The following is a 24480-nucleotide window of genomic DNA, read 5'->3' as shown; positions in this document are numbered from 1 at the left end:
AGGCAGCTGAGGCACAGTGGCCAATGGTGCAGCAAAGAAGATCTATACTTTTTCGACATTACAACAGTGATTACACTTCAAAAAATACCCCATTGGCTGTCAAGCGCTTTGAGATGTACAGTGATCATGAAAGACACTATATAAATGCAAGTCTTTCTTTTTTCTTTTTTTTTTACTTTTCCTTCCTTTCTTGAAGGTATTGATCCATACTGAGGTAGCCACAAATATTGCATCCAAATGACCATCCTCAGGTCTGATTAGAACATAGAACATAGAACATAGAACATAGAACAGTACAGCACAGTACAGGCCCTTCGGCCCACGATGTTGTGCCGAACCTTTAACCTAAACTAAGATCAAACTAACTACCTACCCTTCATTCTACTATCATCCATGTACCTATCCAAGAGTCGCTTAAATGCCCCTAATGTATCTGTTTCCACTACCACCGCTGGCAGCGCATTCCACGCACCCACCACTCTCTGTGTAAAGAACCTACCTCTGACATCTCCCCGAAACCTTCCTCCAATCACCTTAAAATTATGCCCCCTGGTGATAGCCCTTTCCATCCTGGGAAAACGTCTCTGGCTATCCACTCTATCTATGCCTCTCATCATCTTGTACCCCTCTATCAAGTCAACTCTCATCCTTCTTCGCTCCAATGAGAAAAGCCCAAGCTCCCTCAATCTTTCTTCGTAGGACATGCCCTCCAGTCCAGGCAGCATCCTGGTAAATCTCCTCTGCACCCTCTCTAAAGCTTCCACATCCTTCCTATAATGAGGCGACCAGAACTGAACACAATATTCCAAGTGTGGTCGAACCAGGGCCTTATAGAGCTGCAGCATAACCTCGCGGCTCTTAAACTCAATCCCCCTGTTAATGAAAGCCAACACACCATACGCCTTCTTAACAACCCTATCAACTTGGGTGGCAACTTTGAGCGATCTATGGACATGGACCCCAAGATCCCTCTGTTCCTCCACACTACTAAGAATCCTGTCTTTAAGCCTGTATTCCGCATTCAAATTCGACCTTCCAAAATGAATCACTTCACACTTTTCCAGGTTGAACTCCATCTGCCACTTCTCAGCCCAGCTCTGCATCCTGTCAATGTCCCGTTGCAACCTACAACAGCCTTCCACACTATCCACAACTCCAGCAACCTTCGTGTCATCGGCAAACTTGCTAACCCAGCCTTCCACTTCCTCATCCAAGTCATTTATAAAAATCACAAACAGCAGAGGTCCCAGAACAGATCTACAACCAAAGTAGCTACTTGCATTTATATAGCGACTTTTATGTGGTAAAACATCCCAAGATGCTTCATAGGGGTGTTATCAAACAAAAATGTGAAAGAAAGCCATATAAGGAGATATTAGGGCAATCTTAAAGGAGGAAAGAAAGGTAGAGATGCTGAAAGGTTTAGGAAGGGAATTCCAGAGCTTTGGGCCTCAGCAACTGAAGATACAGCCACCAATGGTCGAGCAATTTAACATATGGGATGGGTCAGAGGCCAGAATTGGTGGAATGCAGTGGTCTCAGAGGGTTGTAGGAGGTTAGGCAGTGAATGATTGTGGAGGCCCCCACTGCTAGGCTCTATGACTTCTTCATCTGATGGCCACACACTTCAGGATTTCCAGGAATGGCAAACCTGTGTGATTTTGGTTGCTCCTCTACCCTACGATTTTGATATCGCCTGTATTATCCATAACTGCCTTGTCAGCTGAGATCATATAGCCCAGTGCCAACTGAGAACTGAACTTGAAACCTTCCGAGTCTCAATTCCACACTGGGTGGAGCATTTACAAAGTGAGCCTTTGGGGCTCCCCATTAACACAAGCTCTTTAAATCGCTGCTCAAAGTATTCCACCCAATGATTTGTCAGAATGTTTCCTTTGCTTATTTGCTGCAGAGGACCTCTTGGTTATTTAGCGCTTCTTTTTAACCTTCTTGGAGTTATTGTCATCTTGAAAATTAACATTGATTTTTCTATAAAGACATGGAACATGAGTAAAATTGAACTGGTTATCTAATTTTAATGAATATCTGGATTATTAATGATATTCTAATGGCTGTGGTACTACATCTTAAAAAGAATTGCTCCTTTGTTTGCACTTTATTAGTCTTTGAAAGAAAGAGGTTGCATTGATGTAACACTTTTCACATTCTCAGCACATTCCAAAGCATCTCAGAGCCAATTTGTTTCTTTTTTCAAATTGCAGTCATTGTTTGAAATTGGTAAAACTGCAAGTATCACTGTCATGCTAGGCCCCGACCTGCCAAGAATGAGGCACATCAATTTTGTCATGAACATTGATTTTTAACTGTTGTTATTTCTTCGCACCAACTTGTTAAGCAGATCAGTTGTGGCTGGAAAAAAACATTTACATACGAACAGACATCGAGGGTGAGGGAGCGCTAAGGAGGATACAATCCACAAGGGCCAGGACTGGTTAGACCAGTTGGTCACATGACTTCCTGGCTGTTTCAGGGTTTTCTTTTGAACTGGCCACAAAGATTTTGAAGGCAGAGTGTCTGTTTGCTCCTGGACTGAGAAGATCTCTCTCCTGTCTGCTCCCATCTCTTTCTCATAAGCCTCTGAATCCACTGTAGACACAGAAACCCAAAGAGAGAAAAGTCTCCTACAGTGAACAAGGTTTAAGAAGAATACTGGGCCCCAATGAAAAGCAAGATCAACCTACAATCAAGGATTCTACATTGAGCTCGGAGAACCGTAAAAACAACTCTTCAGATATTGCCTCAAACTTTTCCATGTTATTTTTCTTATGCTCTATTCTGTCTCTATTTGCATGTGTGTATTGCTTATGCATGCTAACGTGGGTGCGTCGTGTATCCGTAGGCGTCAACCAAATTAGAGTTTAAGTTTAATAAATTTCAACTTTTCTGCTTTAAACCTAAGAAAGCCTGTTTATGCTGGTTTCTTTGCCTTGTAATTGGAAAGCGGTGAACAAGGATACAGTAAGGGGAGCTAAAACATGGTGAAGGCTGAAAGAGAAGCCTGGACCTCTTTCTCACCTGGTCGTAACAGAGATTTGGGTGCTAGCATCCAGAATTTTACCCACAAACAAACAAGAGAGATTGGAAGTAGGAAGCAAGATTGTTCCCAAACAAAAAGAGCAAGATTTCAATACAGGTTTTCTTGTGATTGTGTGTGCTTGAACAATAACATGTCTGCAACTGAAGCTAGTAGCTCCCTAAGCCAGGGTGAAGTAACTTGGGATAAGTTAAAAGCACTGTCTACGGAGGAACTGAGAAAAATGGCTGAGCAGTGTGGGATCACTGTACGTGGCAAGGCTAGGAAGTCTGAACTCCTAAGGCTAGTGACCAACCATTTTTCCCTTGAATCTGAAGAAGCAGGAACAGGGTTAGAAGTAGACCCCAACAGGGTATTGCTAGCAAAGATACAATTGGAACAAAATAAACTTGAATTAGAAGACAGGGAAAAAGAGTTTGAGTAAGAGAGAGGCAGGAGGGGGAGAAAGAAAGAAATAGCCTTCCAGAAGGAATATGAAGAAAATGAAAGGCAGGAGAGAGAGAGAAAGAATATTCCAGAAAGAATACGAAGAGAGTTGAAGTGGCTTGAGTTAACTAGGAGGCGACAGAGTAACCCCAATGAAAGCATGGCCAATATGGAGAAGCGTAATTCAGAGCTGGGGACAGAATTGTTAAAACTAGCTCAATTAATTCCAAAATTCAATGAGGAAGATGTGGAAGAATTTTTTGTGTCCTTTGAGAAACTGGCAAGTCAGCTAAAATGGCCAGCTGAGTCCTTGCCTCTTTTACTGCAAAGCAAGCTAACTGGTTTATTTCCTGTTGCCAGATGAGAGTTCATCAAATTATGAACTGACAAAAACTGCTATCCTCGGGGCATATGAATTACCCGAAGCCTATCGCCAAAAGTTTAGAACCTTCAAGAAGCAAGCTAATCAAACTTATCTGGAGTTTGAAAGAAGTAAGCCGCTGGCTTTTGATCAGTGGCTGAGGGCTCTTAAAGTACAGCTCAGCTATGAGAATCTCAGAGAAGTAATTCTATTAGAGAAATTTAAACACCTCTCCCACTCTCCATAAAGACCCATGTCGAGGAGCAGTGGGTTCCGAGAGCCCAGCAAGTGGCCATTCTGGCCAATGAGTTTGCTTTAATTTATAAGTCAGTCCCTTTCCTAATCACCCCCACAAATCCGAAAAGGATAATGGGTGGGAAGGTAGGCAGTCCTGGGAGAGAAAGGAAAGCAGGAGACACAGGGGGCCCTCCTCCAGCCAAAAAGGAAGGTTCCGTGAGCAAGAGAGAGACCTGGAGACCTGTGTACTTCCATTGTCATAAAGCAGGGCATTTAAAAGATGACTGTTGAAAACTAAAGGAAAATCCTGTAGGTTTAATCAGGGCACAGCCACTCAGTGAAGACAGAACCCTAATGGAAAGCACAGCAGAACAAGCTATGGCTTTAACTGCAGTAAGAGTGAGACCCAGGAAGTTTATGGCTGCAAGGCCAGGAAAAGTTAATAAGATTCCTGAAGGTTATCAGGGTTTTGTGTCTGAAGGGACAGTAACCCCATACCCCTCAAGTGGGGCAAGGAAACCCATTGTAATTCTCAGGGACACAGGGGCTACTAGATCCCTGTTACTGGAAAAAGGCCTGACCTTTCCCCCAGAGAGTGCAGTGAACACCAGAATGGTGGTGAATGGTATTGGAGGGCGTTGTATGCCTGTACCTGTACACCGGGTGCAGCTGGAGTGCGACCTAGTTTCGGGTCCAGTGGCCGTAGGAATTGTCCCTAGTTTGCCTGTGGATGGGGTTGACCTGCTCCTAGGTATTGATCTGGCGGGGGTGAAGGTGGAAGCCCATCCAGTCGTGACAGAAAGACCGCAGGAGGTCAGAGAGACAGGGCAGTGGCGGGACGCGGACCCCTGCAGTTTCCCTGAATGTGTAGTGGATCAGGCCTTGTTCAAACCAGCTCCCCCAGAGGAGACTGCATTTGCAGTGCAGGCAGATGATCATGAGGTCTGCCTGGCTGAGACTTTCTTTGGAAAGTTAGGAGACCCAGGGAATGAATTAAATGGATTTTCCCTAGCTGAGGCTCAGTAAGCCAACCCAGTATTGCAAGAGTTAGCACAGGCTGCCCAGTCTGTAAGTAAAGCAAAGGGAGTCCCTGATGAGGAAATGGAGTTCTTCTCACAGACCTGAGAGCAAGTAGTGGACAGTAGTTCACCAGTTAGTGGTGCCACAGAGGTTAAGGAGAGAAATATTAAGAAGGACCCACGAGACTACAGTGGATGTACATGCCGGTATATGAAAGACCAAAGCCCATTTAAGACAGCAGTTTGACTGGCCTAAACTCCACAAAGATGAGGTGGAGTACTGCAGGAGTTGCCACATGTGCCAGGTTGAGGGGAAACACCAACTTAAGGTGAAACCTGCATCCGTAAGTCCTGTACCAGTGTTAGGAGGACCTTCCAGCAGAGGTGAACAGTAAGGGACCCCCGCCGAGAACAAAACGAGACAGGCAGGCACAAGGCTGGTAAAATGTTAGACAGGGAAGGGGAAAATGTGACCAAAAAGGCAGATTAAAGGAAATCTGGGAGGAATCACAGATGAAAACCCCTACTGTCTGGTCAGCCAACCCCAAAAAATGTGAAATGCTAGACCCCCCATCCTCCTACATAAATGCAGACACTATAAGCACCCACCAGAGTTTCTAACAGCATTTACAGGAACCTGCAGAGACAAGGAGAGACCTCTAGGGGTACAGTCAGAAAAATAGTGAAGCACCCATCCCCTGAAGTCAATAGCCTTTGCATAACTCAGCAAAGCACTGAAAGAGAGTTCAGGATAGACCCGCCCGTTTCTGACTCTTTTTTAAAAATTACCTCAGCAGGAACAAAAACCCTAGGCAGCCACGGAAATGGGCAAAGGGAAGAGACTTTTCCCAAAGAAAAAACAACCACATGTTTATTGGGATGCCAAAAAGGGGGTAATTAAAGCAGCACTGGCACCTAGAGAAGACAGGCTATAATAGGTTTTAGGATTTATGAATGAATGGGAATGAATGAGAGAAATGCATGTTTTTTTTCTGTATCTTACATTTTACTTGCGACCTTTGTAATGAAATGTGCTTTTCACAAATCGCATTGCATTCCGCTGGATGTGGAGGTATCATTCTAGACCCCCACCTGTCCAGAATGAGGCACATCAATTTTGTCATGAACATTGATTTTTAACTGTTGCTGGAGCGAGGAAATGACTTATTAAACTGATCAGCCGTGGCTGGAAAAAAACATTTACATACTAACAGACATTGAAGGTGAGGAAGCACTAAGGAGGATATAATCCACAAGGGCCAGGACTGGTTAGACCAGTTGGTCACATGACTACCTGGCTGTTCCAGGGTTTTCTTTTGAACTGGCCACAGAGAGTTTGAACTCAGAAAGACTTTTTGCTACTGGACTGAGAAGATCTCTCCTGTCTGCTCCCATCTCTTTCTCACAAGCCTCTGAATCCACTGAAGACACATGAACCCCAAGAGAGAAAAGTCTCCTACAGTGAACAAGGTTTAAGAAGAATACTGGGCCCCAACGAAAAGCAAGATCAACCTACAATCAAGGACTCTACATTGAGCTTGAAGAACTGTAAAAACAACTCTTCAGATATTGCCTCAAACTTTTCCATGTTATTTTTCTTCTGCTCTTTTCGGTCTCAATTTGCATCTATGTATCGCATATGCATGCTAACTTGGGTGCGCCATGTATCTGTAGGTGTCAACTGAACTCAAATTTAAGTTTAATAAATTTCAACTTTTTTTCTTTAAACCTAAGAAAGCCTGTTTGTGCTGGTTTCTTTGCCTTGTAATTGGAAAGTGGTGAACAAGGATTCACCAAGGGGAAGCTAAAAACACAGTGTGTTTAAAAATAAAACCCTGTTGCAGTAAGACCAGGTGAAGGCTAAAAGGGAACCCTAGACCTCTTTCTCACCTGGTCGTAACAATCACAAATAGCAATGAGATAAATGGTCAGTTAATCTGGCATTAATTGAGGAATAAATGTTGGCCAGAACACCTGAAGACGATCCCCCTCTCTTCCTTTACTCGTGTCATGGGATGTTTTACATCCTGTTGGATGAGGCCTTGGTTCAATGCCTGTGCGGAGTTTGCAAGTTCTCCCTGTGACCGCGCGGGTTTTCGCCGGGTGCTCCGGTTTCCTCCCACAGCCAAAGACTTGCAGGTTGATAGGTAAATTGGCCATTATAAATTGCCCCTAATATAGGTAGGTTGTAGGGGAATTGAGTAAAGGTGGGGATGGGGTAGGAATATGAGATTAATGTAGGATTAGTATAAATGGGTGGTTGATGGTCGGCACAGACTCAGTGGGCCGAAGGGCCTGTTTCAGTGCTGTATTAATAAATAAATATATGTCTCAGTTTGAGTCAGCTCTAGCTCAGTGGGTATGACTCTCGCCTCTGTATCTGAAAGTCATGGGTACATGTTTCCACTCCACAGACTTGTGCTCATAATCCCAACTGACACTTCCATGCAGTTCTGAGGAAGTACTGCACTGTTGAAGACGTTGAGTTTTGGATGAGAGGTTAACCTAAGGTTCAGTCTATCTTCTCAGGTAGATATTTGAAAAAAAAGCAGGGAAGGTCTCCTGCAGTTCTGGCCAACATTTGTCTTTCAACCATCAGAGCAAAAATAAAGAGACTAACTGGTCATTTTCTCTTTGCTGTTTGTGGGATCTTGCTGTGTGAAAATTGCCTGGCATATTTCCTACGATGAAACAGCATTGTATTTCAAAATTGGTGTGGAGTATTTGGTGATGTCTTGAAAGGTGCTGTGGGGGTCGGTCAGCTCAGGTAGCTTGACAGCTCGAGTGCGATATAGAAAAACGTCAACAGCATGGGTTTAATTCCCATACCAGCCCTGGTTGTTCATGCAGACTTGCCTTGCCCCATTCTTGTGGAGTGGTGACCCTCGAGCTATACATCACCAAGTGTCTGTTAGGACTATAGCTAGGACAAAACAAAAGTGCTGCATAACTCATGGTCTTTGTATCTAACTATGTTGAGCAAAGCATTTCCTGTGGTTGAGACTATTGTGTTTCTTAGGTGGACAGTAGATAAATATTTGAAGCAAATGAAGATACAGGGCTATAGAGAGAGTACAGTGGGATTAGTTTTGGATTGTTCTGATACAGAGCTAGCATAGATACAATGGTCTCTTTCTTTGCTATAATGTTCTGATATTCTTCTATGGGGTATATTGATGTAACCCTATCTAGAACCCACATTCCTTGTAAGTGCAGCTCCATCCTTGAATGTTGAAGAATTACCTCTTATGCACAATCTCATTCGTAAACAATATTTATCCTTTCTTTTGTGGAATTAACACAAGTGCACTTACTTGCTGAGCTATGTCTTCAGTTTGAAATCAAACTATCCTATACTTCTAAGTGTAGTACATCACTGACAGGAAAGAAAGAAATACTTGCATCTATCTGATGCCTTTCACGACTTCAGGATATCCCAAAGTGTTGTCAGGCAAACCCCCTACCTGCCAAAACTGAGTCACACATGATTTTGCCACATGAACATTAAAACTTAAAATTGCCAGCCGCTGACTGGAAAGATATTTGCATAGTAACTGACAGTGTTGGATCAATGGGAACCCAGTCGTTGCTTCCCCAATACACAGAAGAAGTGGTCAGACCCGTTTTGGTCACATGACTGACTGACTGTTGGCGGTTTTGAAATTGAACTTCCAACAGAGGATTTGAACTCAGAAAGCTCCTGGCTCCTGTTTTGAGAACATCTCTTTCCTGTCTGCTCCCATCTCTTTCTGACGGAACTGAATCTTGTGAAAACATATGAACCTCGAAGAGAAAAAAGTCTCCTATGTGAACAAGGTTTAAGAAGAACACTGGGCCCCAACGGACAGCAAGACTACCTTTAATCAAGTGAGCTCAAAGCACAGTAAACAAGAAACTCTTATGATATTGCCTCAAACCCTTCTCTACTACATTTTCCTCTTTTCTTTTCTGTCCCTATTTGCATGTGTATATCGTATGTGCATGCAAGTGTGGGCGCATCGTATATCCGTAGGCGTTAACCATATTAGAGTTCAAGTTTAAGTTGTAATAACATTTTATCTTTCTTCGATAAACCTCAGAAAACCTGTGTGAATTGGTTTCTTTGTCTTATAATTGGAAAGCTGTGAACAAGGATTCACAAAGGGGGAGCTCAAAACACAATGTGTTTAAAATTAAACCCTGTTACAATAAGACCAGGTAAAGACAGCAAAAGAGCCCTAGACACATTTCGCACCTGGTCATAACTGTGTTACAGCCAATGCTGCACTTTTGAAGCAGCTAATTTGTGCACAGCAAGCTCCCACAAACAATAATTGATAATGACCAGGTCATTTGTTTTGGTGGCATTAGGTGAGGGATAAATGTTGGGCAGGACATTAGGGAGAACTGCCCTGCTCTTCTTCAGAATTGTCCCATCAGATCTATACATCCATCTGAGAGGCCAGAAGGGGGTCTCACTTCAATATCTCATCCAAATGACAGCACCTCCAACAGTGCAGCACTCCCTCAGTACTGCATTGGAGAGTCAGCCTAGATTTTGTACTCTTTGTCTTTGATGTTTAGTTTAGTTTAGAGATACAGCACTGAAACAGGCCCTTCGGCCCACCGAGTCTGTGCCGACCATCAACCACCCATTTATACTAATCCTACACTAATTCCATATTCCTACCACATCCGCACCTGTCCCTATATTTCCCTCCCACCTACCTATACTAGGGGCAATTTGTAATGGCCAATTAACCTATCAACCTGTAAGTCTTTGGCATGTGGGAGGAAACCGGAGCACCCGGAGGAAACCCACGCAGATATAGGGAGAACTTGCAAACTCCACACAGGAAGTACCCAGAATTGAACCTGGGTCGCTGGAGCTGTGAGTCTGCGGTGCTAACCACTGCGCCACTGTGCTGCCCTTGTGGGCTTGAACCCACAATCTTCTGATCCAGAAGCAAGAATGCTACCAGTTGAGCCATGACTAACACCCAAACCAAACTCAGGGAGGCATTGAGGTAGATGAGGCATTTTTAGCATGACATGCAGCTATGTCTCCACCAGGCTCCACTGTGGCAATGCAATCATCTACAGCAGAAGAAATGAAACCTTGCACGTAAGTAAAGAACTGTGCATTTGTAAAGATAGAAAGGTTTTTTCACCGACCGGCATTTAAAGCTTTCATTTTAATTGAAAACTTAATGGAAAACTGTGTTTCCCCCATTAGGAGCACTATGCATTTTAGAAGGAACTGATGCATGTGTTAAAGGGTGGCAATGGAATCCCAATGAAGCTTATGAGTGTAACACTCCTAAAGTGTAAGAGATCTCATTAATAAATCATACTGTCTAACTGAAAGATCAAGATATTGCATTCAGTGATTAATAAAGAATGTTGGGCAGGACATCAGGGAGAACTGCCCTGGGCCGGCGCAAAATATTAGGATTTTTGCCAGATTTTTGCCCACTCACTCAGCCTTTCTACATTGGTCTGCAACCTCCTTATGTCCTCTTCTCAACATACTTTGCTACCTATCTTTGTGTCATCTGCAAATTTAGCTCGCAGGCCATCGCTCCCCTCATCTAGGTCATTGATATAAATTGTAAAAAGTTGTGGCCCCAGCACAGGCCCCTGCAGGACTCCACTTGTCACATCTTGCTAATCAGAAAAGGACTCATTTATGCAGACCTTCTGTATTCTGCCAGCCAGCCAATCTTCTATCCATGCTAATATGTTACCCCCTACGCCATGAGCTCCTACTTTGTGCAATAACCTTTTATGTGGCACCTTGTCAAAAGCCTTCTGGAAATCCAAGTACAGTACATTAACAGGCTCCCCTTTATCCACAGCACATGTCACTCCTTCAAAGAACTCCAACAAATTGGTTAAACATGATTTCCCTTTCACAAAACCATGCTGACTATTCCCAATTACCTTGTATTTTTCGAAGTGTCAAGCTACAACATCCTTAATGATCAATTCTAACACCTTCCCCATGACAGACGTCAAGCTAACTGGCCTATAGTTACCTGTTTACTGCCTCCCCCCTTTTTGTGTAAAAAGTATATAAAAACAAAATTAATTAGCGTAATGGACATCTAAAACTCCAAGTTTGTTTCTGGAAGATTTTGTCCTTGAATCATATATTACGGCCCTATATAAAGAGTAGAAAGTTTTCCTATTAATTCACTGTTTATTGAACCTTACTGGCTGTCACCTCATAGTTCAAAAGGGTAAGTTCATGACCTTGCAATCCAGTGGATAGCTTTGTCCGCCAAGGATACACCTGGGGAAATTTCTGCACCTGGATTAACAGAAGAATGTAACATAGAACGGGGCCGTTTGACAATTATGCCTGTGCAGGATCTTTGAAAGAGCTATCCAATTAAACCCATTCCCCAGTCTCTTAACTCATTTTTTGTTTTGAAGTATTTATCCTTTTCTATTATTGAATCTTCTTCTACCACCATTTCAGGCAGTGCGTTCCAGATCATAACAACTCACAGTGTTATCTTATCTCCCCTCTGATTCTTTAGTCAATTATCTTAAATTTGTGACCTCTGGCTACCAATCCAATCGAAACAGTTCCTCCCCATCTACTTCAACAAAACCCCTTATAATATTGAACACAATATTCTTTTAATTAACGATAAGCAGATACACAGCGAGCCAAAGCTGTCCGCTGGGAGTCGGGTGATGGCTATTCAAAAGAAAATCACTTTTGGGAGCCCTTTGAGAAACTTTGATGGTACTATATAAACACAAGGTTGTTAATATTCCATTGAAGGATAACATTGTCTGTTCTTAGCAGTACTAAATATAATTGAATCCTCTTCGTGAAGGAAACAGTAGCTGTGGTGCCCTAGTACCCGAGGCAAAGACAAACAACCTCAACCTGAGATGATCAGTAGGGAAGCCCTCGTGATGGGCTATTAGTTCACAGTTGACGTATGTTAATTTGCATGTTACTGGGAGCTGTACATGCTCTACTGACACAGTGGGTGAACTTAGTTTCAATGCTAAATGCTTCCCTTCGACAATCTTGCAGTGAAATTAGTTCAATCCCCATATCACCATAGAACTCCTCAATTCTATGTTATTAGAATCATAAAAACTTATAGCAAAAGGAGGCCTGTACTGGTTCTCTGAAAGAGCAGTCATGCTGAGTCGCCAAACTCCTTTTTGTCGATAATCTTGTAATTTGCTAATCCTCAAGAACTTGTCCAACTCCCTTTTAAAATTATGGCTGCGTTTGCTGACAACGCAGCCACTAGGTGGCGCTACACTGACACATGCACAAATGCAGCCTGTTCAACCTAAACGTCTCAGTCAGCGACGATCAGGCAGCTGCCAGGACTAAAGATGGCGCTGTTCAAATAATCACACAAAGACAACGTAAGCACATGGAAGCACACAATGGCCGGAGAGATCGACTGGCTGGGGAATGGCCGGAGAGATCGGCTGGCTGGGGAATGGCCGGAGAGAGAGGGTGGGCGGTGGGGTGGGGGGGGGAATGGCCCAAGAGGGCGAGCAGTGGGGTGGGGGAACGGACGGAGAGAGTGGGCAGGTGGAATGGCCGGACAGGGAGGGTGGGCTGGGGGGGGCGGGGGTGGGGGGGGAACAGTCCGAGAGGGCGAACAGGGGGGTAGGGGAAATGGACGGAGAGAGTGGGCAGGTGGAATGGCCGGACAGGGAGGGTGAGAGGGCGGGCGGTGTGGGTGGGTGGGGGGGGAGGGGGGAATGGCCGGAAAGAGCGGGGGGTGGGAGGAATGGCCGGAGAGAGCGGGAGATCGGGGGAGGGGGAATTGTCAGAGAGAGCAGGCAGGGAGGCAGGAGGAGAGAGCACCCGCCATCACCAAGGTCTTTGGCCGCTCTCTCCCTGCTTCCACCCACTGTCTCCCACACCCCACTTCTCCCCCACACCCTGCTCTCTCCCCGCTTCTCCACTTGCTCTCTCTCCCCCGTTATGCGATGACATCATCTGGACATGCGTGTACCAGTCCTGGCAATGCGGAACACAGCGCACGTGCAGCGAGCAGGTGCCTGTTTGTGCATGTGCGCAGGTTGGCGCAGTCGGATGACGTCCCCGCTGGCTGTGTTGTCAGGAATCACTTTGTAAAATTATTTGTGGTTCAACTTCCAGCACAATTTCACGTGGAGCATTTCAGATCCTGGCAACTCTGAGTGGAAAAATTTCTCCTCATTTTCCCCACAGATCTCTTGCCAGTAATTTAAAATCTATGACCTCTGGTTATTGACCCACTTGCTATCAGGAATAGTTTCTCCTTATTTACTCTATCAACACCTCTCATCATCTTGAAAACCTCTACAAGGTCACCTCTTAACCTTCGCTGTCCGAAGGAGAACAGTCCTAACATTTCCAACCTCTCCTCAGAACTCAAATACCTCATCCCTGGTATCATCCTGGTAAACCTCCTCTGTACCATTTCTTAGGCCTTTACATCCTTCCTGAAGTGTGGGGCCCACAATAATCCAGCTGAGGTCTAACCAGTGATTTATAAAGTTCTAGTATGATCTCTTTGTTTTCATATTCTATTGCTCTATCTATAAACCCAAGTAATCCATGTGTTTTTCAAACCACTTAACAATTTGTGCTGCCATCTTTAAAGATTTGTGAACATGGTCATCAAGGTCTCTCTGCTAATCTGCTCTTTTCAAAATTGAGCCATTTATAATCTACTCCCAACGTGCAGCAGGTCACACTTCTCCACATTGAACTCCATCTGCCATGTTTCTGCACATTTCACCAACCTTTCTATGTCATCTTGAAGTCTATGGGGGGTATTTTATGCACTCCCCCATGGCAGGTTTGGAGTTGAGGAGAGCCTAAAATTGGGTGGGATGGTGGTGGGGTGGGGGGAATTCCCGCCACCATCCTGCCTCCGCAAAAATTTAGCTGGGGCCAGCAAGGCCTGTGAATGGCCTTCCCGCCTCACCATCAATTGAGGCCCTCAACTGGACAATTAACCCCCTCATTAAGGGCCACTTTCGCCGCAGCCACAATAAGCCCTGCAGGGGGCGTCCTTGTCGCCACATGGGAAACATGGCATGAGAAACCATGCAGGCTGCTTCCTGGCTGTGGAAGGGGAAGGAACCTCGTTAAAAGGTACAGTGCCTGAATGAGGGACCCGGCCTCAGGAAGGTGGGTGCCCACTGAGGGCCACCCCCTTGCCCTTGATGCCAAGCACCCCTCCTGCTCCTTCCCCATGATCTCCACCCCATCAGACCCCTCTTGCCCTGACCTACCTGAGGCCTGGGTTCAGCGATGCTCCTTAGCCTCTGGTGCGGTCACCTACAGCAGCAGCCGCTGCCTCTGCAGTGGTACTGCAGCTGCTGGCCTCTTATTGGCAGGTAGCACTCCAAAGGCAGGATTTTTAACGATGAGGGTCCAAGATCCTATGGAAGGTCCACTGTTGTCCACTTAAGTGCTTGATTGGCATTAAATTCGACAGGCCTTCTGGAAAAGAGGATCTCGACATCGGTTTCTCCAGACATAAGCACGCCAGCCGCCAGGATATTTAGCGGGGGGTGGGGGGGGGGAGGTACAGTGGTATTGTCACTGGACTAGTAATCCAGAGACACAGGGCATTGCTCTGGGGACATGGGTTCGAATCGCACCACAGCAGAAGGTGGAATTTGAACTCAATTAATAAATCTGGAATTAAAATCTAGTCTAATGATGGCCATGAAACCATTGTTGATTGTTGCAAAATCCCATCTGGTTCACTCATGTCCTTTAGGAAAGGAACTCTGCTGTTCTTACCTGATCTGGCCTACATGTGACTCCAGACCCACAGCAATGTGATTGACTCTTAAATGCCCTGTGAAATGGCCTAGCAAACCATTCAGTTGTATGTAACCGCTACAAAGTCAATAAGGAATGAAACTGGATGGACCACCTGGCATGGATCTAGGCACCGGAAATGACAACGGCAAACACAGCCCTGTCGCCCTTGAAAAGTCCTCTTACGAACATCTGGGGGCTTGTGCCAAAGTTGGGCGAGCTGTCCCACAGACTAGTCAAGCAACAGCCAAAGAAAGTCAGGCTCACCGAGTCATAACTTACAGACAATGTCCCAGACAGCGCCATCACCATGCCTGGGTATGTCCTGTCCCACTGGCAGGACAGACCCAGCAGAGGTGGCGGCACAGTGATATACAGTCGGGAGGAAGTTGCCCTGGGAGTCATCAACTGGCATTGACCTGGCATCAGGTCAAACATGGGCAAGGAAACCTACCGCCCTCCCTCAACTGATGAGTCAGTACTCCTCCATGTTGAACAGTACTCGGAGGATGCACTGAGGGTGGCAACACTGCAGAATGTACTCTGGGTGGGGCACTTCAATGCCCATCACCAAGAATGGCTCGGTAGCACCACTACTGACTAAGCTATCCGAGTTCTAAAGGACATAGTTGCTAGACTGGGTCTGCAGCAGATGGTGAGGAAACCAACAAGTGGGAAAAATATACTTGACCTCGCCCTCACCAATCTGCCTGCTGCAGATGCATCTGCCCATGACAGTAATAGTAGGAGTGACCACCACATTGTCCTTGTGGAGACAAAGTCCCATCTTCACATTGAGGATACCCACCATCATGTTGTGTGGCACTACCACCGTGCTAAATGGGATAGATTTCGAACAATCTAGCAATGCAAAATTGGGCATCCATAAGATGCTGTGGGCCATAATCAGCTGCAGAATTTTATTCAACCACAATCTGTAACCTCATGGCCCGGCATATTCCTCACTCTAACATTACCATCAAGTGGGCGACCAAGCCTGGTTCAATGAAGAGTGCAGGAGGGAATGCCAGGAGCAGCACCAGGCATACCTCAAAACGTGAAGCTGCAACCTAAGACTACCTGCATGACAAATAGCGTAAGCGGCATGCGATGGACAGAGCTGAGCAATCCGATAACCAATGGATCAGAACTAAGGTTTGCAGTCCTGCCACATCCAGTCATGAATGTTGGTGGACAATTAAATAACTAAGCACAGCAGGTGGCTCCACAAATATCCCCATCCTCAATGATGGGGGAGCCCAGCACATCAGTGCTAAAGATAAGGCTGAAGCATTTGCAACAATCCTCAGGAAGAAGTGCCAAGTTGATGATCCATCTCGGCCTCCTTCTGAAGTCCCCAGCATCATAGATGCCAGTCTTCAGCCAATTCAATTCACTCCGCGTGATATCAAGAAACGACCGAAGGCACTGGATACTGCAAAGGCTATGGGCCCTGACAATATTCCGGCAATAGTACTGAAGACCTGTGTCTTCCAGAACTTGCTGCACCCTAGCCAAGCTGTTCCAGTACAGCTACAACACTGGCATCTTGCCAGCATTGTGGAAAATTACCCAGGTATGTTCTTTACACAAAAAGCAGGACGAGTCCAACCCGGCCAATTACCATCCCATTAATCTACTCTCAATCATCAGTAATATGATCGAAGGTGTAATCGACAGTGCTATCAAGCAGCACTTGCTTAGCAATACCCTGCTCACTGACTCTCGGTTTGGGTTCCCCCAGGGCCACTCAGCTCCTGACCTCATTACAGTCTTGGTTCAAACACAGACAAAAGAGCTGAACTCAAGAGGTGAGGTGAAAGTGACTACCCTTGACATCAAGGTAGCATTTGACTGAGTATGGCATCAAGGAGCCCTAGCAAAACTGGAGACAATGGGAATTTGGGGAAAGCTCTCCACTGGTTGGAATCATACCCAGCACAAAGGAAGAGGGTTGTGGTTGTTGGAGATCAGGGTAGTGTCCTGGACCCAACCATCTTCAGCTGCTTCATCAATTACCTTCCTTCAATCATAAGGTTAGAAGTGGGAATGTTCACCGATGATTGCACAATGTTCAGCACCATTTTCGACTCCTCAAGTTCTGAAGCATTCCGTGTAGAAATGCAGCAAGACCTGACAATATCCAGGCTTGGGCTGCTAACTGGCAAATAACATTTGCACCACACAAGTGCCAGTCAATGACCATCCCTAACAAGAAAGAATCTAACCATCTCCCCTTGACATTTAATGGCATTACAATTGCTGAATCCCCCACTATCAACATGCTGGAGGTCACCATTGACCAGAAACTGAACTTGAATAGCCATATAAATACCCTGGCTACAGGAGCAGGTCAGAGGCTAGAAATCCTACAGCTAGTAACTCACCTCCTGACTCCCTAAACCCTTTCTACCAACCACAAGGCACAAGTCAGGAGTGTGATTGAGTACTCTCTGCTTGCCTGGATGGGTGCAGCTCCAACAACACTCAATAAGCTTGTCACCATCCAGGACAAAGCAACCTGCTTGATTGGCACCCCATCCACAAACATCCAATGCATAGTGGCAGCAGTGAATACCATTTACAAGATGCACTGCAGCAACGCACCAAGGCTGCTTAGACAGCACCTTCCAAATCTGTGACCTCTACCACCTAGAAGGACAAGGGAAACATGTGATGCATGTGAACCCCACGACCTGCAATTTCCCCTCCAAACCACACACCATCCTGACTTGGAACTACATCGCCGTTCCTTCACTGTCGCTGGGTCAAAATCCTGGAACTCCCTTCCTAACAGCACTGTGGGAATACCTACCCCACATGGACTGCAGCGGTTCAAGAAGGCAGTTCACCACCACCTTCTCAAGGGCAATTAGGGATGGGCAATAAATGCTGGCCTAGCCAGCCACATCCATATCCCATGAATGAAAAATATATGGATATAATTCCCCCCATAACTATCCTCATCACTATCTATTACCTTGCCAAGTTTTGTATCATCTACAAACTTGATAATGCTGCTCTCTACATCCAAATCTAGGTTGTCTATTGCAAATTGAAAAGAAATAGAAAATAATGAACCTAAGACTGACCCTTGGGGAACACGATTGCAAACACCTCTCAGTCTGAAAAGCATCTACCCTCTGCTTCCTGTCACTGAGTAATTTTATATCCACCAACCACTTTCCTCTTAATTCCATGGACATTCATCTTCTCGGTAAACCTCCTGTGTGGAACATCCACCGGTCTATATATATTGAAGGAATTGCCACAACTTGCCTACACACTTCCTGGCACAGTCCTTTCACTCCTGCTTCAAGGAGTCTGCAGACTTCTGTGTCTTTTGCAGATGTGCCGCGAACCCAGAGGACAACTTGGTGCCAGCTCGCACTTTGACACATTCTGCCCAGGCGATTTCGCACTGACAACAGCATGGGCATCTCGCCAGCTGTGACTGTGATGTGAGATCAATTGCAGCTGGTGTGTGTGGCAGCCAAATGCCATCCGGGCAATCAGCAGAACCTGGGCACACTCTTTTCCTATATTAATCACACCTGCTACATTTTGTGATTGAAGGGGAAGGAAAATCTGGTCGCATTATTTTTAGTTCTTGGCACTCCCACATTGTCTATTCAGAAAATTCCAAATATTAAGGTTTGGTAGTTTTAGTAAATGGCATATTGTGCATGCATGCAGCTGAGCCATTCCTATGTTGTCAGTGACTGGGTTTGGGTTGGCGGGTGGTTGTGCTAAAACAGCTTCACTGATTACAAAGAACCCTGCGATTTTAGACTGGCTTGAGACCCCGCCCAGTACAGCTCAATTCCAGGAAAATATGCCCAGCATAAGGTACGGTAGTGTAGTGGCTTTATTATTGCTTTAGTAATCCATAGATCTGGACTAATAATCTAGAGCACATGAGATCAAATCCCTCCACAACAGTTTGAGATTTTCAATTCAGCTGTTTTTTAAAAAAAAATCCGATGAAAATCTGGCATCAGTAAACTTGACTATGAAGCTGGATCACTCATGAAATTTTTGGAAAGAAAGCCTGCCAGCTCTTAACAAAGTTGATCTACATGTGACTCAGTTGCTCACCAACATGGTTGACTCTCAAATAAGCTCAGTAGTGTCCGAGTAAGCCACACAAACCACGACTGGAGTGGTTCAAGAAAGCAGCTCACCACCACCTTCTCAAGGCAACTAGGGTGGACAGTAAAAGCCAGCCATCGTAATGCCTTCATCGTAAGAATGAATCGGTTTTCAAAATGCTCGAATTAAATGTATCTGTGTCAATGTTTCCTTTTTCCTTGACCTGTCAATAACCCTTTAACTTAGTTTCTCAAGAAAAGGGGTCTTCCTGGAATTTCATTCTCCTTTTTGCAGTAATTGACACTGATAATGTCTCCGTTGTGCCCAATACCCTGTTTGTACCCTTCTGTGTCTGCTGTCCAGCTGGTATGAGGTGGAACAGAAACTACAGTGACTGAAATCCTGGTGTCGGAGTTGTGTGGGGGGGTTGGTGGTGGGGGCTGCGGAGGTTGTACAAATTTAGGTCAGATCCGTATCAGCTTGGTTTCCATCCCAGTAGCGCTCGATCTTAAATTTCAATCAGGAAAGACCCATCTCCAGCAGCCTTCCGAGTCCTAAAGGACATAGCTGCTTGACTGGGTATGCGGCAGGTGGTGAGGGAACCAACAGGAGGGAAAAACTTACTTGACCTCATCCTCACCACTCTACCTGTCGCAAATGCAGCTGTCCATGACAGTATTGATAGGAGTGACCACCGCACAGTCCTTGTGGAGACAAAGTCCCGTCTTCACACTGAGGGTACCCATCAGCGTATTGTTTAGCACTACCAGCGTGTTAAATGAGGTAGCTTTCAAACAAATCTAGCAACTCAAAACTGGGCATCCATGAGGGGCTGTGGGCCATAATCAGCAGCAGAATTGTATTCAACCACAATCCGTAACCTCATGGCCTGGTATATCCCCCACTCTACCATTACCACAAGCTGGGGGACCAACCCTGGTTCAATGAAGAGTGCAAGAGGGCATGACAGGAGCAGCACCAGCCTAACCCAAAAATGAAGCATCAGCCTGGTGAAGCTACAACACAGGTCTACTTGCTTGTCAAACAGCGTAAGCAGCATGCAATAGACAGAGCTAAGTGATCCCACATCCAACGGATCAGACCTAAGCTCTGCAGACCTGCCACATCCAGTCGTGAATGATGGTGGTGGATAATTAAGCAACTGACAGATGGAGGAGGCTCCACAAACATCCCTATCCTCAACGATGGGGGAACCCAGCACATCAGTGCAAAAGACAAAGTGGAAGCATTTGCATCCATCTTCAGCCAGAAGTGCCAAGTGGATGATCAATTTCAACCTCCTCCTGAGGTCCCCAGCATCACAGATGCCAGTCTTCAGCCAAATCGATTCACTCCACGTTATATCAAGTATCAGCTGAAGGCACAGAATACTGCAAAAGCTATGGGTCCTGCAACATTCTGGCAATAGTAGTGAAAAATTGTGCTCCAGAACAAGCTGCCACCGAGCCAAGCAGCTCCGGTACAGCTACAACACTGGCATCTACCCAGCAATGTGGAAAATTGCCCAGGTATGTCCTGTGCACAAAAAGCAGGACAAATCTGACTCGGCCAATGACCACCCTGTCAGTCTACTCTTGATCATCAGCAAAGTGATGGAAAGGGTCTCCGACAATGCTATTCAGCGGCACTTGCTTAGCAATAACCTGCTGACTGATGCTCAGTTTGGGTTCTGCCTGTGCCACTCAGCTCCAGACCTCATTACAGCCTTGGTCCAAACATGGACAAAAGAGCTGAACTCCAGAGGTGAGGTGAGAGTGACTGCCCTTGACAACAAGGCAGCATTTGACCGAGTATGGCATCAAGGAGCCCTAGCAAAACTGGAATCAATGGGAATCAGGGGGAAAACTCTTCGCTGGTTGGGGTCATACCGAGCATGAAGGAAGATGGTTGTGGTTGTTGGAGATCAATCATCTCAGTCCCACGACATCACTACAGGAGTTCCTCAGGTTAATGTCCTAGACCCAACCATCTTCAACTGCTTCATCAATTACTTTCCCTCAATAATAAGGTCAGAAGTGGGGATGTTCGCTGATGATTGCACAATGTTCAGCACCATTTGCGACTCCTCAGATACTGAAGCAGCCTGTGTTCATATGCAGCAAGACCTGGACAACATCCAGGCTTGGGCTGATAAGTGGCAAGTTACATTTACACCACACAAGTGCCAGGAAATGACCATCTCAAACAAGAGAGAATCTAACCATCTCGCCTTGATGTTTAATGGCATTACCATCGCTGAAACCCCTACTATCAATATCCTGGGGGATACCATTGACCAGAAATTGAACTGGACCAGCCACATAAATTCTGTGGCTACAGAGCAGGTCAGAGGCTAGGAATTCTGTGGCAGGTAACTCACCTCCTGATTCCCCAATGCCTGTCCACCATCTACAGGGACAAGTCAGGAGTGTGATGGAATACTCTCCATTTACCTGGATGGGAGCAGCTCCAACAACACTCAAGAAGCTTGTCACCATCCAGGAGAAAGCAGTCTGCTTGATTGGTACCCCATCCACTACCTTCAATATTCTCTCCCTCCACTACCGATGCACAATGGAGCAGTGTGTATTATGTACAAGATGCACTGCAGCAATTCACCAAGGCTCCTTCGACAGCACCTTCCAAACCCACGACCTCTCCGACCTAGAAGGACAAGGGCAGCAGATGCATGGGAACACCACCACCTGGGTCAAAATCCTGGAACTCCCCAACAGCATTGTAGGTGTACCTACACTCCAAGGACTGCAGCGGTTCAAGAAGGCAGCTCACCACCACCTTCTCAAGGGCAATTCGGGATGGGCAATAGACACGGCATAGCCAGCAACGCCCACGTCCCTCAAACAAATAAAAAAAAGGGCACAGCATATTCAGCCAGCTTTTGGAGGCATGGCTTTTCCAGAATATTCCAGCCCTTTCTCAGTCTGGGGGAAGCCACGCCTACTGAAAGCAAGCACGGGTTCCACTCTCGGGCCAAACAAAGACCATAAACACCTCAAAGGAAAAGCAATCATCCTCAGGAGTTAAATCCAAAATCTGAAAACGTTCCTTCATAATGATTCAACTTATCCATTCCTGTAAGGTTCTGGAATAATGCCTCCCCTGAGCCTTCTCTTTTCTGGAGTAAACAATCCCAGGCTCTTCAACCTCTCCTCAGAGGTCAGTTGCTGTATGCTAAATTTTGGTACAAAAGGCTTCTGTGCAATCTATAGAGTGCGCGCCAATTTTGGCTTTACCAGTTAACTTACAGCTCTTATCCTTTAACACATGACATGTTTTCAAATGTTTATTTTGTCTTATTTCTTACAGTTTTCTATTAAAATTTCAGACTCTCACAATTTAAAAAAAAATGTTGTCTTGGGTTGTGGGTGATTCTGGCCAGGCAATGTTATTAACCATTCCTAAATGCCCTCCGTACATTGGGGACCCAGCTGGCTAATCCTATTACTTTACTCTGGGCTTTTAAGATTGGTATCAATCTAGTGGGCCTCCTCTGCACCTTTCCTCAGGCTCTACATCACTCCCAGGTGAAGGTTCGAGAACAGAACACAGTATTCTGTGAGTTCTGATGAAAGGTCACAGACCTGAAACGTTAACTCTGCTTGTCTCTCCACAGATGCTGTCAGACCTGCTGAGTATTTCCAGCACTTTCTGTTTTTATTTCAGATTTCCAGCATCTGCACTATTTTGCTTTTATTTACGCAGTATTCTAGATGAGGCCTAACCAAGGTTTTACACAGGAGAGCATAATGTGTTTTGTGTTGTGTTATATCGTCCTAGAAACACAACCGAACACTCTATTTGTTTATGCTAAAGGTTCATGGCACTAGTCATGAGTCTTAAATGAATCATATGCTTTAACAGCCTGGTCATTCTCTTGGTTAGGGCTTGAGCTGGATTATTGTGTTCAATGCTGGGCACCACACTTTAGGAAGGATGTTAAGACCTTGGAGAAAGTGCGGAGGAGATTTACTAGGATGAAACTAGGGATGAGAGACTTCAGTTTTGTGGAGAGGCTAGAGAAGCTGGGATTATTGTCCCTAGAACGAAGACAGTTATGGAGTTATTTAACTGAACTTTACAAAATTCTGAAGGGTTTTGAAAGAGCAAATAAGGGAAAATTGTGTCCGCAGGCAGGAGGGTTGGTAACCAGATGACGCAGATTAAAGATAATTGGCAGGGAAGATGGTGGCCCAGTGATAATGCCACTGGACTAGTAATACAGGGGTCATGGCTTTAAATCCACCATAAAAACCTGGAATTGAAAGTTAGTCTCAGTAATAATGACATCAAACTATCATTGGTTGTTGTAAAAACCCATCTGGTTCACTAATGTCCTTTAGGGACGGAGATCTGCTGTCCTTACCTGGTCTGGCCTGGATGTGATTCCAGATCCACGGCAATGTGGTTGACTCTTAACTACCCTCTGAAATGGCCTAGCAAGCCACTCAATTGTCAAGGGCAATTAGGGATGGGCAACAAATGCTGTCCTTGCCAGCAATGCCCACATCCCATGAAGGAATAACAGAAAGATAATTGGCAAAAGAACCAGAGGGGAGATGATGAGAATTCTTTTACACAGCCAGTTGTTGTGATCTGAAATTCACTGCCCTTTCAAACAGATTCAACAGTATTTTTCAAAATGGAATGGATAAATACTTGATGAGAAAAAATTTTACAGGGCTCTGGGAAAGAGATGGAGAGGGGGATTAATTGGATAGTTCTTTCAAACAGCTGGCACAGGCATGATTGGCTGAATGATCTCCTTCTGCGTTGTATCAATCTATAATTCTACAATTCTTCTGCATAACAGTTTTAAGTTTGTAACCCATGCATGGAATACACGTGCATAGCGTTGGCCCTCCATCCTATCAAAATTGTCAAAATTAAATAACATTCACCTGAAGTGGGCCCATTCTCTCATCACATCTAGATCTGATTATGATCTATTCTTCTCATCTGATGTCTTAACGTCCACATAAACTTTGGATCATCTGCGAACTTGCCTTCATGCAAATTATGGACAAAGATCATGAACAGCAACAGTGCCAATGCTGATTGCTGCAGGCCTCACGAGTAATTAGTCCCCATGAAGAGCGTTTGCCTCAGAGTGGAATGCCCTCCTGTGTCCTGGCGGAGTACCATCAAGAAACCCCATCTGGCCTAAATCGATGCAAACCATGTGCAAAGTTTCTTATTGCTCTTGAGCACCTTCTGCACCTGGCAAGCACCCACAATGCCAGTGCATGTCAACCCCACATTCCTGAAAGGTGAGATAAGAGGGCATTTGCCAATGGATAAAATACAACCGCCTAGGAAGTTCACAGATGAAAGAGATACAATTCCCTTGGGATTGATTCCACTGGGAGTCCTTGCACGAATCCACCTTCCCACAATCCCACATTTTTTTCCAGTCATTTGTCAGAGCAATCTTCTGCATGTTACACATTAGTATCTGTGTTGTTCTGTTAGGCAGGAT

The sequence above is a fragment of the Heterodontus francisci genome, chromosome 17 (assembly GCF_036365525.1).
Source record: "Heterodontus francisci isolate sHetFra1 chromosome 17, sHetFra1.hap1, whole genome shotgun sequence".
NCBI lineage: Eukaryota > Metazoa > Chordata > Chondrichthyes > Heterodontiformes > Heterodontidae > Heterodontus > Heterodontus francisci.
This window is presented reverse-complemented; position numbering follows the sequence as displayed.